We start from the raw sequence: 14,459 nt of genomic DNA, 5'->3' as shown, positions 1-14,459 counted from the left end.
TCCCTTTCAGCACCACATTCTAGAACTGTCCTTTCAGCACCACATTTCTAGAACTGTCCTTTCAGCACCACATTCTAGAACTGTCCTTTCAGCACCACATTCTAGAACTGTCCCTTTCAGCACCAACATTCTAGAACTGTCCTTTCAGCACCACATTCTAGAACTGTCTTTCAGCACCACATTCTAGAACTGCCTCTTCAGCACCACAATTCTAGAACTGTCCTTTCAGCACCACATTCTAGAACTGTCCTTTCAGCACCACATTCTAGAACTGTCCTTTCAGCACCACATTCTAGAACTGTCCTTTCCAGCACCACATTCTAGAACTGTCCTTTAGCACACAAGTCTAGAACTGTCCTTTCAGCACCACATTCTAGAACTGTCCTTTCAGCACCACATTCTAGAACTGTCCTTTCAGCACCACATTCTAGAACTGTCCTTTCAGCACCAGCATTCTAGAACTGTCCTTTCAGCACCACATTCTAAAACTGTCCTTTCAGCACCACATTCTAAGAACTGTCCTTTCAGCACCACATTCTAAACTGTCCTATCAGCACCACATTCTAGAACTGTCCTTTCAGCATCACAAGCCACAGAACTGTCCTTTCAGCACCACATTTCTAGAACTGTCCTTTCAGCACCACATTCTAGAACTGCCTTTCAGCACACATTCTAGAACTGTCCTTTCAGCACCACATTCTAGAACTGTCCTTTCAGCACCACATTCTAGAACTGTCCTTTCAGCACCACATTCTAGAACTGTCCTTTCAGCACCAAATTCTAGAACTGTCCTTTCAGCACCACATTCTAGAACTGTCCTTTCAGCACCAACATTCTAGAACGTCCTTTCAGCACCACATTCTAGAACTGTCCTTTCAGCACCACTTCTAGACTGGTCCTTTCAGCACCACTTCTAGAACTGGTCCTTTCAGCACCACATTCTAGAACTGTCCTTTCAGCACCACATTCTAGAACTGTCCTTTCAGCACCACATTCTAGAAATGTGCCCTTTCAGCACCACATTCTAGAACTGTCCTTTCAGCACCACATTCTAGAACTGTCCTTTTCAGCACCACATTCTAGAAACTGTCCTTTCAGCACCACATTCTAGACTGTCTTTCAGCACCACATTCTAGAACTGTCCTTTCAGCATCACAACAAGAACTGTCCTTTCAGCACCACATTCTAGAACTGTCCTTTCAGCACCACATTCTAGAACTGCCCTTTCAGCACCACATTCTAGAACTGTCCTTTCAGCACCACATTCTAAAACTGTCCTTTCAGCCCACATTCTAAAACTGTCCTTTCAGCACCACATTCTAAAACTGTCCTTTCAGCACCACATTCTAAAACTGTCCTTTCAGCACCACATTCTAGAACTGTCCTTTCAGCATCACAAGCAAGAACTGGTCCTTTTCAGCACCACATTCTAGAACTGTCCCTTTCAGCACCACATTCTAGAACTGTCCTTTCAGCACCACATTCTAGAACTGTCCTTTCAGCACACAATTCTAGAACTGTCCTTTCAGCACCACATTCTAGAACTGTCCTTTCAGCACCACATTCTAGAACTGTCCTTTCAGCACACACATTCTAGAAACTGTCCTTTCAGCACCACATTCTAGAAACTGTCCTTTCAGCACCACATTCTAGAACTGTCCTTCAGCACCACATTCTAGAACTGTCCTTTCAGCACCACATTCTAAACTGTCCTTTCAGCATCACAAGTCAAACTGTCCTTTCAGCACCACATTCTAGAACTGTCCTTTCAGCACCACATCTAGAACTGTCTTTCCAGCACACATTCTAGAACTGTCCTTTCAGCACCACATTCTAGAACTGTCCTTTCAGCACCACATTCTAAGAATTGTCCTTTCAGCACCACATTCTAGAACTGTCCTTTCAGCACCACATTCTAGAACTGTCTTTCAGCACCACATTCTAGAACTGTCCTTTCAGCACCACATTCTAGAACTGTCCTTTCAGCACCACATTCTAAGAACTGTCCTTTCAGCACCACATTCTAGAACTGTCCTTTCAGCACCCACATTCTAGACTGTCCTTTCAGCACACAAGCAAGAACTGTCCTTTCAGCACCACATTCTAGAACTGTCCTTTCAGCACCACATTCTAGAACTGTCCTTTCAGCACCACATTCTAGAACTGTCCTTTCAGCACCACATTCTAAAACTGTCCTTTCAGCACCACATTCTAAAACTGTCTTTCAGCACCACATTCTAAAACTGTCCTTTCAGCACCACATTCTAAACTGTCCTTCAGCACCACATTCTAGAACTGTCCTTTCAGCATCACAAGCAAGAACTGTCCTTTCAGCACACATCTAGACTGTCTTTCAGCACCACATTCTAGAACTGTCCTTCAGCACACATTCTAGAACTGTCCTTCAGACCACATTCTAGAACTGCCTTAGCACTCTAGAACTGTCCTTTCAGCACCACATTCTAGACTGTCCTTTCAGCACAACATTCTAGAACTGTCCTTTCAGCACCACATTCTAGAACTGTCCTTTCAGCACCACATTCTAGAACTGTCCTTTAGCACCAATTCTAGAACTGTCCTTTTCAGCACACACAAGAACTGTCCTTTCAGCACACACATTCTAGAACTGTCCTTTCAGCACCACATTCTAGAACTGTCCTTTCAGCACCACATTCTAGACTGTCCTTCAGCACCACATCTAGAACTGTCTTTCAGCACCACATTCTAGAACTGTCCTTTCAGCACCACATTCTAGAACTGTCCTTTCAGCACCACATTCTAGAACTGTCCTTCAGCACCACATTCTAGAACTGTCCTTTCAGCACCAACATTCTAGAACTGTCCTTTCAGCACCACATTCTAGAACTGTCCTTTCAGCACCACATTCTAAAACGTCCTTTCAGCACCACATTCTAGGAACTGTCTCTTTCAGCACCATTCTAGAACTGTCCTTCAGCATCACAAGCAAGAACTGTCCTTTCAGCACCACATTCTAAACTGTCCTCAGACACTTCTAAACTGTCCTTTCAGCACCACATTCTAGAACTGTCCTTTCAGCACACATTCTAGAACTGTCTTTCAGCACCACATTCTAGAACTGTCCTTTCAGCACCCACATTCTAGAACTGTCTTTCACACCACATTCTAGAACTGTCCTTTCAGCACCACATTCTAGAATTGTCCTTTCAGCACCACATTCTAGAACTGTCCTTTCAGCACCACATTCTAGACTGTCCTTTCAGCACCACATTCTAGAACTGTCCTTTCAGCACACATTCTAGAACTGTCCTTTCAGCACCACATTCTACGAATGTCCTTTCAGCACCACATTCTAGGAACTGCCTTTCAGCACCACATTCTAGAACTGTCCTTTCAGCACCACATTCTGAACTGTCCTTCTAGCACCACATTCTAGAACTGTCCTTTCAGCACACATTCAGAACTGTCCTTCAGCACACATTCTAGAACTGTCCTTTCAGCACCACATTCTAGAACTGTCCTTTCAGCACCACATTCAGAACTGTCCTTTCAGCACCACATTCTAAAACAGTCCTTTCCACTTCTAAGATAAAACTACCATTGTGTGAACGATGGCACGTGTTCAATATGTCATGTGCAATTCATGCAGCAGAGCAAAACAGAGAAAAACTGCTATTTTCTGTGACTCAGTTGTGTTAGATCTTTGAAAATGGCAGATCCATTTCCACCTGCCTCCTGTGTTGTGTGGTTGACTCATCCCTCTCTCACTCTTTCTGCCAGCACCTCTGCCTACCCTACCCTACCTACCATACCTCCCCTCCTACCCTACCCTACCCTACCCTACTATCCTGCCTACCCTACCCAGTTCTAGAATGTGGTGCTGAAAGGACAGTTCTAGAATGTGGTGCTGAAAGGACAGTTCTAGAATGTGGTGCTGAAAGGACAGTTCTAGAATGTAGTGCCTAACGGCCAGTTCTAGAATGAAAGGACAGTTCCAGAATGTGTCGCGGACCACACCCCCTCGAACCATGCCACAAATCAGGTGAGACTTTCCCAAAAGCATCCATTGCCAGTGTTTCCTTTAGACAGTCCCTAGAAGCTGTATATTCCCCCAGAGGACCAGCAGACAGAGCTGTATGAGATATTGTCCCCAGTCAGTCACCTCAGTACATCTAGCCTTAGTCTGCAGAATGATCTCCTGGTTTATCATGCATGGGCGAAGGAGAGGATATGTGTAAATCTATCCATTCATCCCTCCCTCCGTCTCCCATTGTCGGTCCCACAAGGACCTGTATCACACCACTCTTACAAACAGACATGCACGGATGAATTCCCCCTTTCTCTCTCTCGCTCTCTGTCTCTCTCTCACACACACTTTTCTCAGAAATGAAACAAAAATCCCTACTGTACCATGGAGAATTTAAACAGCTGGTAAAATGAAATAAGAAAAGACTAAAAGATTGAGTCCCAAATGGCATGCTGCGTCCCCATCGGGCTCTGGTCAAAAGTAGCACACTTTGTAGGGAATAGGTTGCCATATTTGGGACTCATCCTCAGGCTCATGAACATCCCAGACGTGTTCACCAAACAGCAGCTGCGATCGAGCAGTCTAGCGGTGTGTGTACATTAGAGCATATCAACAACTCACTCAGAACATGAAAAGAGATATCAAAGTCTCTCAAATATTTCCACCTAATTTGTAGACTTTCTCTTCATATCCAACTGGGATTATAAATGAGCAGTTACCTTTTCCCGTTCACTCTGACAAAGTATTAAATAGATAATTGAATGGCCTGTGTACCAAATGACACCCTATTCCCTATTTTAGTATATGGGCCTAGAGCCCGTAAATGGGTGGTTGAGTTTCTCTCCATTTTAGCAGAGCTGTTATCACCTTTGCTCCTTCATCTGTCACTTCCTCTTTCTCTCCAGCCCCTAAAATTACAGTCTGTCACCCTGTCTTCCCTTTCACAATCACAAATCAATTACCAAACCTTTCACTCCTTCACCACCACCCCCCACCAACTCTGTCATTTTTCTTCCCTCTCTTTGGTTCTAAGTGCAGCTCTTGTCTACATTTATATATCACCATTTAATATTTGAAGCTCAGGGAAACTGAGGGTTATCTTCCGTTTTCTCTCATTCTCCATCCCAAATGGCACCCTATTCCCTATATAGTGCACTACTTTTGACCAGGGCCCATAGGGAATAGGGTGCACTACTTTTGACATTTGGGATACACCTGTATTCATTAACCCTCCCTCTGCTCTGTACCCATGGTATGATCACCATCAAGATGAGCCAGTCTCCATTCACCTCTCCCTCTGCTCTGTACCCACGGTATGATCACCATCAAGATGAGCCAGTATCCTTCCACCTCTCCCTCTGCTCTGTACCCACGGTATGATCACCATCAAGATGAGCCAGTATCCTTCCCCTCTCCCTCTGCTCTGTACCCACGGGTATGATCACCATCAGAATGAGCCAAGTATCCTGTCACCTCTCCTCTGCTTCTGTACCCACGGTATGATCACCATCATGATGAGCCAAGTATCCTTCCACCTTTCCCTCTGCTCTGTCACCCCACGGTATGATCAACACATTAAGATGAGCCAGTACCTCCACTCTCCCTCTTGCTCTGTACCCATGGTATGATCACCAATCAAGAGAGCCAGATCTTCCACCTTCCCTCTGCTCGTACCACGGTATGATCACCATTAAGATGAGCAGTATCTTCCACCTCTCCCTCTGCTCTGTACCATGGTATGATCAACCATCAAGATGAGCCAGTATCCTTCCACCTCTCCCTCTGCTCTGTACCCCGGTATGATCACCATCAAGATGAGCAAGTATCCTTCCACCTCTCCCTCTGCTCTGTACCCATGTGAAATGATCACCATCAAGATGAGCCAGTATCCTTCCACCTCTCCCTCTGCTCTTACCCACGGTATGATCCCAATCAAGATGAGCCAGTATCTCTCCACCTCTCCTCTGCTCTGTACCACGGTATGATCACCATCAAGATGAGACCAGTATCCTTCACCTCTCCTCTGCTCTGTACCCATGGTATGATCACCATTATCAAGATGACCAGTATCCTTCCACCCTCTCCCGTCTCTCTGTACCCACGGTTATGATCACCATCAAGATGAGCCAGTATCCTTCCCACCTCTCTCTCTGCTCTGTACCCATGGTAAATCACCATCAAGATGAGCAGTATCCTTCCACCTCTCCCTCTGCTCTGTACCCACGGTATGATCACCATCAGAGATAGCCAGTATCCTTCCACCACTCTCCCTTGCTGCTCTTACCCATGAGTATGATCACCATCAAGATGAGCCAGTATCCTTTCCACCTCTTCCTCTGCTCTGTACCCACGGTATGATCCATCAAGATGAGCCAATATCCTTCCAACCTCTCCCTCTGCCCTCTGTACCCAAGGGTATGCCACCATCAAGAGAGCCAGTATCCTTCCACCTCTCCCTGCTCTGTACCAGGTATGATCACATCAGATGAGCCAGTATCCTTACCACCTCTCCTCTGCTCTGGTACCACGGTATGGATCACCATCAAGATGAGCACAGTACCTTCACCATCCCCTTCTGCTCTGTACCCCATGGATGATCACCATCAAGGATGAGCCAGTATCCTTTCCACCTCTCCCTCTGCTCTGTACCCAGGCGAACGAGGTATGAATCAAGAATGAGCCGGTCTCCATACCCACACTCCCACTGTAACTTCTGCTTCCATTAGTATGTATTGTCCTGTACTACGTGCCTATGGCCTGAGTCACAAATGCCACCGTATTCTCTATTTACAGTGCACTATATAGGAAATCAGGAATGCATTTATATAGGCAATAGGATGCCATTTGGACTCACATTGTCTCATTGATATTCAGTATCATACAGAGAGAAGACAGACCTACCAATTAGGATGTTGTTAGAACCGTGTGTTGTCGCTTCGGTTTGTGTGATCAACGTTTTTCAACCCTGCGTTTCTCTCAGACTGCAGGATGCTGGTTATCAATGGCTGTTGTGTTATTTCAAACCTGTTCTCTCAGACTGCACGAGATGCTGTTATCATGGCTGTTGTGTTATTTCAACCCTGCGTTTCTCTCAGACTGAAGCAGATCCACAACAGAGGCCGCCCGCCTGCACATATCATGCTACAATAACTCTGCCTCCAGGGAGCGGTTGGTAACAATATCTACAAGAAATTAGAATTTAACATGTACTGCGAGATATGGAAAACTAGATATTGATAAGAAAAACTCTTATGCAATCGCATAACAAGTGGCAACTGCTTTGACAATGGGGCACAAGAATACTGCCAAATCAAGAATGGATTCCTACCTGTGATTGTCAATGGGCATGATAAAATGGCACTTCATCCACATCCAATGGTTATCACAAGCACACAGGGAAGAGCTCGAGCCATGAATCCGATAGTCTGGAATCATTCTAAAACAACTTAATTCTATTCCTATACATTTTTTAGTTATGGAGTCGGGTCTTTGGAGAACCATCAGCTTGTCTATTTCTATATGCGACTTTACCCAGATGAACGAACACAGAAGGCTAATCTACCCACAGATGAAACCATCAGCGAGGAAGGCTATATGACTTTACCCAGAATGAACAAACCCATTCCACAGAAGGCTATATGACTTTACCCAGATGAACAAACCATTCCACAGAAGGCTATATGGCTTTACCAGATGAACAAACCCCATTCCACAGAAGGCTATATGACTTTACCCAGTGAACAAACCCATTTCACAGAAGCCTTCTAGCAGTGTAGGCAGATCTAAAACTCTACAGACGAAACATTGTGTTAAATCAAAGTTTAATAGTTGGAAATAGCATCACATTCCATAAATTACCATGTACATGATTAATAAATTAAACATTCAATAATCATCATTATTATATATTATTATTATACATCCACTAACACTGTAAATAGCACCCTATTCCCTACATAGTGTAACTAATTTTGACAAGGCGCCATAAGTAGTGCACTACGTAAGGAATGTAGTACAGCTGTATTTGGGATGCATGCCATTTACATGAACAAATAAAACACGGTGTCAAGTGGAGCAGGCAAATGAGAAGACTTTCCATTAATGCTTCACACACCCTATTTCCCTACATAGTGCACTACTTTTGACCAGGGCCTCTATGGGCCCTAGTGCACTATATAGGGAATAGGGTGCCATTTGGGAACTGACAACTGAAATCCAAGATCAGCATTTAATCAGCGAATGGAGTGGGGGTAGTGGGAAACATTGTGGAGAGCAGCAAATGTGATATTGACCAGGTTAAGACAAGGGAACAGCCATATAACAAAGGATGGTATTGACCAGGTTAAGACAAGGGAACAGCCAGGTAACAAGGATGATATTGACCAGGTTAAGACAGGGAACAGCCATATAACAAGGATGGTATTGACCAGGTTAAGACAAGGGAACAGCCAGGTAACAAGGATTATATTGACCAGGTTAAGACAAGGCACACCAGGTAACAAGGATGATATTGACCAGGTTAAGACAAGGGAACAGCCAGTAACAAGGATAATATTGACCAGGTTAAGACAAGGGAACAGCACAGGTAACAAGGATGATATTGACCAGGTAGACAAGGGAACAGCTATGTAAACAGGATGATATTGACCAGGTAAGACAAGGGAACAGCCAGGTAACAAGGATGATATTGACCAGGTTAAGGAACAGCCAGGTAACAAGGATGTATGGAACCATATAACAAGAATGGTATTGAACCAGGTTAAGACAAAGGGAACAGCCAGTAACAAGGGTGGTATTGACCAGGTTAAGACAAGGGAACAGCCAGGTAACAAGATGATATTGGACCAGGTTAAGACAAGGGAACAGCAGGTAACAAGGAGGTATTAGACCAGGTTAAGAACAAGGAACAGCCAGGTAACAAGGATGATATTGACCAGGTTAAGACAGAGGGAACAGCCAGGAACAAGGATGATATTGACCAGGTTAAGACAAGGGAACAGTATGTAACAAGGATGATATTGACCAGTAAGAAAGGGAACAGCCATAATAACAAGGATGGTATTGACCAGGTTAAGACAAGGGAACAGCCAGGTAACAAGGATGAAATTGACCAGGTTAAGACAAGGGAACAGCCATATAACAAGGATGGTATTGACCAGGTTAAGACAAGGGAACAGCAGGTAACATGGATGATATTGACCAGGTTAAGACAAGGGAACAGCCAGGTAACAAAGGATGATATTGACCAGTTAAGACAAAGGGAAAGCAGGTAACAAGGATGATATTGACCAGGTTAAGACAAGGGAACAGCCATGTAACAAGGATAGATATTGACAGGTTAAAGACAAGGGAAACAGCCAGGTAACAAAGGATGATATTTGACCAGGTTAAGACAAGGGAACAGCCAGGTAACAAGGATGGATATTGACCAGGTTAAGACAAGGGAAAGCCAGGTAACAAGGATGGTATTGACCAGGTTAAGACAAGGGAAACAGCCAGGAACAGGATGGTATTGACCAGGTTAAGACAAGGGAACATCCAGGTAACAAGGAGGGTATTGACCAGGTTAAGACAAGGGAACAGCCAGGTAACAAGGATGGTATTGACGCAGGTTAAGACAAGGGAACAGCCACCAGGTAACAAGGATGATATTGACCAGGTTAAGAACAGGGAACAGCCACCAGGTAACAAGGATGATATTGACCAGGTTAAGACAAGGGAACAGCCACCAGGTAACAAGGATGATATTGACCAGGTTAAGACAAGGGAACAGCCAGGTAACAAGGATGGATTGACAGGTTAAGACAAGGGAACAGCAGGTAACAAGGATGATATGACCAGGTTAAGACAAGGGAAACACCCAGGTAAACAAGGATGATATTGACCAGGTTAAGACAAGGGAACAGCAGGTAACAAGGAATGATATTGACAGGTTAAGACAAGGGAACATCCAAGTAACAAGGATGGTATTGCCAGGTTAAGACAAGGGAAACAGCCAGGTGAACAAGGATGATATTGACAAGGTTAAGACAAGGGAAACAGCCAGGTAACAAGGATGTATTGACCAGGTTAAGACAAGGGAACAGCCAGGTAACAAGGGAGGGATTGACCAGGTTAAGACAAGGGAACAGCCACCGGTAACAAGGGATAATTGACCAGGTTAAGACAAGGGAACAGCCACCGAGGTAAAAGGATGGTATTGACCAGGTTAAGACAAGGGAACGGCCACAGGTAACAAGGATGGTATTGACCAGGGTTAAGACAAGGGAACAGCCAGGTAACAAGGATGTAATTGACCAGGTTAAGACAAGGATACAGCCAGGTAACAGGATGGTATTGACCAGGTTAAGACAAGGGAACACCAGGTAACAAGGATGAATATTGACCAGGTTAAGACAAGGGAACACCAGGTAACAAGGATGTATTGACCAGGTTAAGAAACAAGGGAACAGCCGGTACAAGGATGAGTATTGACCAGGTTAAGGACAAGGGAACAGCCAGTAACAAGATGATATTGACCAGGTAAGACCAAGGGAACAGCCAGGTAACAAGGAGAATTGACCAGGTTAAGACAAGGGAACAGCCAGGTAACAAGGATGATATTGACCAGGTTAAGACAGAGGGAACAGCCAGGTAACAAGGATGATATTGACCAGGTAATGTAACAGTCAACGATAAGAAACTAAAGTGGTACTGAACTGGTTAAAAAGAGAATAGGCAGTTTTACAAGGATTAACTGAGTGTGTAACGAATGGGAAAATAACGGGTAATTAAATAAACCAATTAGTATGAAAAACAGAACAGCAAATGTGATGTTGAACAGGTAAAGCCAGGTAACAAGGGTGAACAATGATGGTTGGATGAAGAGGGAAGGAGTGGGAAAAGGGAAAAACAAAACTCCACAAGTACTGTCATCATGTGCAAATCAACTTTAAAACAGTCAAGATTCAAATCAATGGCACAGGTCTGCATGAACAAAACAATATTAAAGTATGTGCATTAACAGTAAATACCATTACTTTACCATATCATCCCTCACTCTCATCCCTCACTCTCATCCCTCACTCTCATCCCTCACTCTCATCACTCACTCTCATCCCTCACTCTCTCTGTTTCGCTAGTGTAGTGATCTAGTAGTGTCACTTGTATGGTGAAATCAATCAAATCAAGGACAGGTGCCTGTCAACAGGTACAAAATGAACAAGTGAATTAACTGGTCAAATAACCCCAGGAAGTGGAAACCCTTCAACCAAAAATAATGCTTCCCTCTGCAACAGGCAGGTGTTGCAGACAATAACTAACATAACTTAGTGGTGTTACGTGCAGGTGAAATGTATGTAGGGACGGCAGGTAGCCTAGTGGTTAGAGTGTAGGGGCGGCAGGTAGTCTAGTGGTTAGAGTGTAGGGACGGCAGAGGTAGTCTAGAGTGGTTAGAGTGTAAGGAGGCAGTAGTCCTAGTGTTAGAGTGTAGGGAACGGCAAGGAACCTAGCTACATCTAATTGGTCTACGTATATATAGGACTAGAGTGAGGTAAGGCAACGCAGGAATTTGCAGGCTAGATCTAAGATGGTTAGAAGTTGGACAGGAACCGAGCAGATATGAGCGCTTGCGTATAGAGTATAATGCCACAAGACGCATGTATATTCTAGAATGGTCTCTAGGGTACGGAGCAGGACGAGACTAGAGTCCATAGACTACAGGTGCAGGTACAAGTGAAGTAGAGGACACGACAGGCCAGCTAGATCACGGCCCTTATTATATTAGCAAACACTAGATCGTACAGTTGCCAGTAGTTAGCCTATTAGGGAGCGATTAGGACAGATCGTAGATCTAAGCAGTAGACGGTACCAGATGATAGTCTATATCAGCGATGAGCACATAGGATGTAAGGGCCAGTTATATATGACAAGGAGCGCCGAGCAACGATGATTCCAGTACTAGTCTGCGAGAGAGTTAGATGAGTATGTAGGTGGACAAGACCCACAGGATCTACTAAACCTCTAGTTTATACAGACCACTAGGATCACAGAATATTATAGCTAGGATAGTGCAAGTGGTTCACGGCAATGAGTGAATAGTATGGAACTTCTCTATATATATTGACCAGGACCAGCTAGATCTAATCGCTCATGTACATTATACGACCAGCTAGATCTTCTGGGCCATAAAATGAGCAGTTCAGCAGATCCTATGGTCGAGAGCAAGAAGGAGTAAGACACCTAAGGTGCTATGAGAGTGACAGAATCTAGCAGGTAAGTTTTAAACGTATGTTCAGAGTCGTAGATAAGCGGACGGTCCGCATATGTAGACTAAGCGGTTAAGATGTGACAGGAAGCAGCTCAGATGAAAGCGTAGTCTACTGAGTAGGTAGAGTTGAGCTAAGATAAGGACCAGCTAGACGCAAGTCCTCGTCACTAGGAGTAGTTCATTACTAGTACTCAGCAGAGATTCGAAGTTTAGGTGAATCGAGCTACGGAGACCAGTAGCTAGGACTCTACGAGTTAGAAGCGGTTAATGATAAGACAGGCGAAGGTAGCAGCTGAGTGGTTCAAAGAGACGTGCCTAAGGCGACGGCCACCGCGCCCTAGTCTTAGTGGTTAAAGAAGGATAGAAAACGGTTTGAGAGCGCGGGTTCAGTTTGTCTACAGCTTCTATCTAAATTGGATTTAGAAGGGTACGCGAGATACGATCTAATTTCTCTATACTATGAAGGACCAGCTAGATCGGGATTCCTATTTACGACTAACAAAGTCAAGCCTATGATCTAGTATGATGCTCTATAGTGAAGACGAGAACAACGCAGCCTGATCACTGCCTCTATTATATCTATACAGACAGCTAGACTAGATAGGTTACCTGATTAGATGCTAAGACAGTTAACGCACAGATTGGTTATGACGGGGCGCGCTAAGAGATAGTATGACAGACCACAAGATATACTTGTTCCTCTATAAGATATACCAGACCAAGCAATATCTCTAACTCTCTAATGATTGAGGTTAGAGTGTAAAGGGACCGAGGACGCGACAGGTAAGTCTTAAGATAGGTATTAAGAGTGTACGGTCGATGTAGACGGTCAGTAAGACTCTATTCTACTAGTTCGAATCTGAGGCCTAATGAGTGAGTAATGAACGGGGGCGGCAGGAAGGAACCGACTACAGTAGTATCATGAATGATCGCCTAGTAGAGCATTAAGACCAGCAGCCAGCCTAGGATCTAAGTCATAGTCTCTAGTGACGATTAAGAAGTGGGATCTAACGAGAGCGACTGGCGGCACTAGGATTTAGCCGAAGTAGGCCTAAGAGCTGAGTAATCGAAGTCTGTACAACATTAGAGAGCAAAGCCAGTCTGCCCTAATCTGTTAGAGAGTGCGTAGGGAAGGAGTCAGGTAGTTCTAGTGGTTAGAAGTGTAAGTGTATGGCAGCGAGCACAGCCAGTCTATATCAACTAGTCGCGGTTAATATGAGTGTAGTGGACACTAACAACCATAATCAAGCTCTATTATATAATACAGAGCCAAGCTAGGATCCTAACTGTGCCTCTTATAGAAAATGTAGGGATTCCAGACCAAACGCTAAGCTAGATCAAATGTCCTCCTATATAGATTTAAGAGACTAATGAGAGAGCCAAGCAACATCACTGTCTCCTAATTAATTAGACAGACCACTGAGGCAGGAATTACTAAAGTGGGTGCTACGAAGATATGTAATGAAAGACCGAACCAATGGACAGGTCATGTACTAGGGGCCTCTATTATATATGAGCATGACCGTCAGTCAGAGAAGTTTAGGAGGCCTGGCAGCGTAATAGAGTCATAGTGGGTATCTAGAAGAGCCAACGGAAAAAAACATCCACGTCTTATATATACATGACAGACCACTAATCTACTGCCTCGCTAAGATATTGTATTCCTAAGGTAGGGATTCAAGAGACTCGCGTAGAGCTCGACACTGTCTCTCATTATAGCTACAAGTAATGCTAGCATTATCTAATGCCCTAGTGAGTTATGAGTGGAGGATACGGAAGCAGGGTCAGAGGATATACTGGCTACTTCAATGTATAGGTTTAGAAGTGTAGACAGGAGCCAGCTAGCATATAAGACCTATATGTTCTAATTAGGACGGTGGTTAGAGTGTAGGGCGGCAGGTAGCCTAGTGGTTAGAGTGTAGGGGCGCAGGTAGCTAGTGGTTAGAGTGTAGGGGCGGCAGTGCCTAGTGGTTAGAGTGTAGGCGGCAGTGAGTCTAGTGGTTAGAGTGTAGGGCGGCAGGGAGTAGCAGTGGTTAGAGTGTAGGGGCGGCAGGTAGCAGTGGTTAGAGTGTAGGGGCGGCAGGAACCTGCACTAGATGATGTTACAGTGGAGGGCGGCGTAGTCGCGATCCATATAGGACAAAGGCCATAGAGTCTTAACAATTCCCCTATGTAAGTTTATAAGAAGAGCCAAGCGAGGGATCT

The 14,459-nt window shown here is 44.5% G+C and overlaps 1 long non-coding RNA gene across 1 annotated transcript; it reads left to right on the top strand.

Moving 5' to 3' along the window:
• Positions 1-9,448: 9,448 nt before the first annotated feature.
• LOC139024670 (uncharacterized) lies at positions 9,449-9,796 on the top strand. Its single transcript, XR_011475999.1, has 3 exons — positions 9,449-9,482; positions 9,527-9,593; positions 9,739-9,796. It is a non-coding gene; the product is annotated as an uncharacterized lncRNA (long non-coding RNA).
• Positions 9,797-14,459: the final 4,663 nt, after the last annotated feature.

Source organism: Salvelinus sp. IW2-2015, unplaced genomic scaffold (genome assembly GCF_002910315.2).
Source record: "Salvelinus sp. IW2-2015 unplaced genomic scaffold, ASM291031v2 Un_scaffold1770, whole genome shotgun sequence".
Lineage (NCBI taxonomy): Eukaryota > Metazoa > Chordata > Actinopteri > Salmoniformes > Salmonidae > Salvelinus > Salvelinus sp. IW2-2015.
This window is presented reverse-complemented; position numbering and strand designations above follow the sequence as displayed.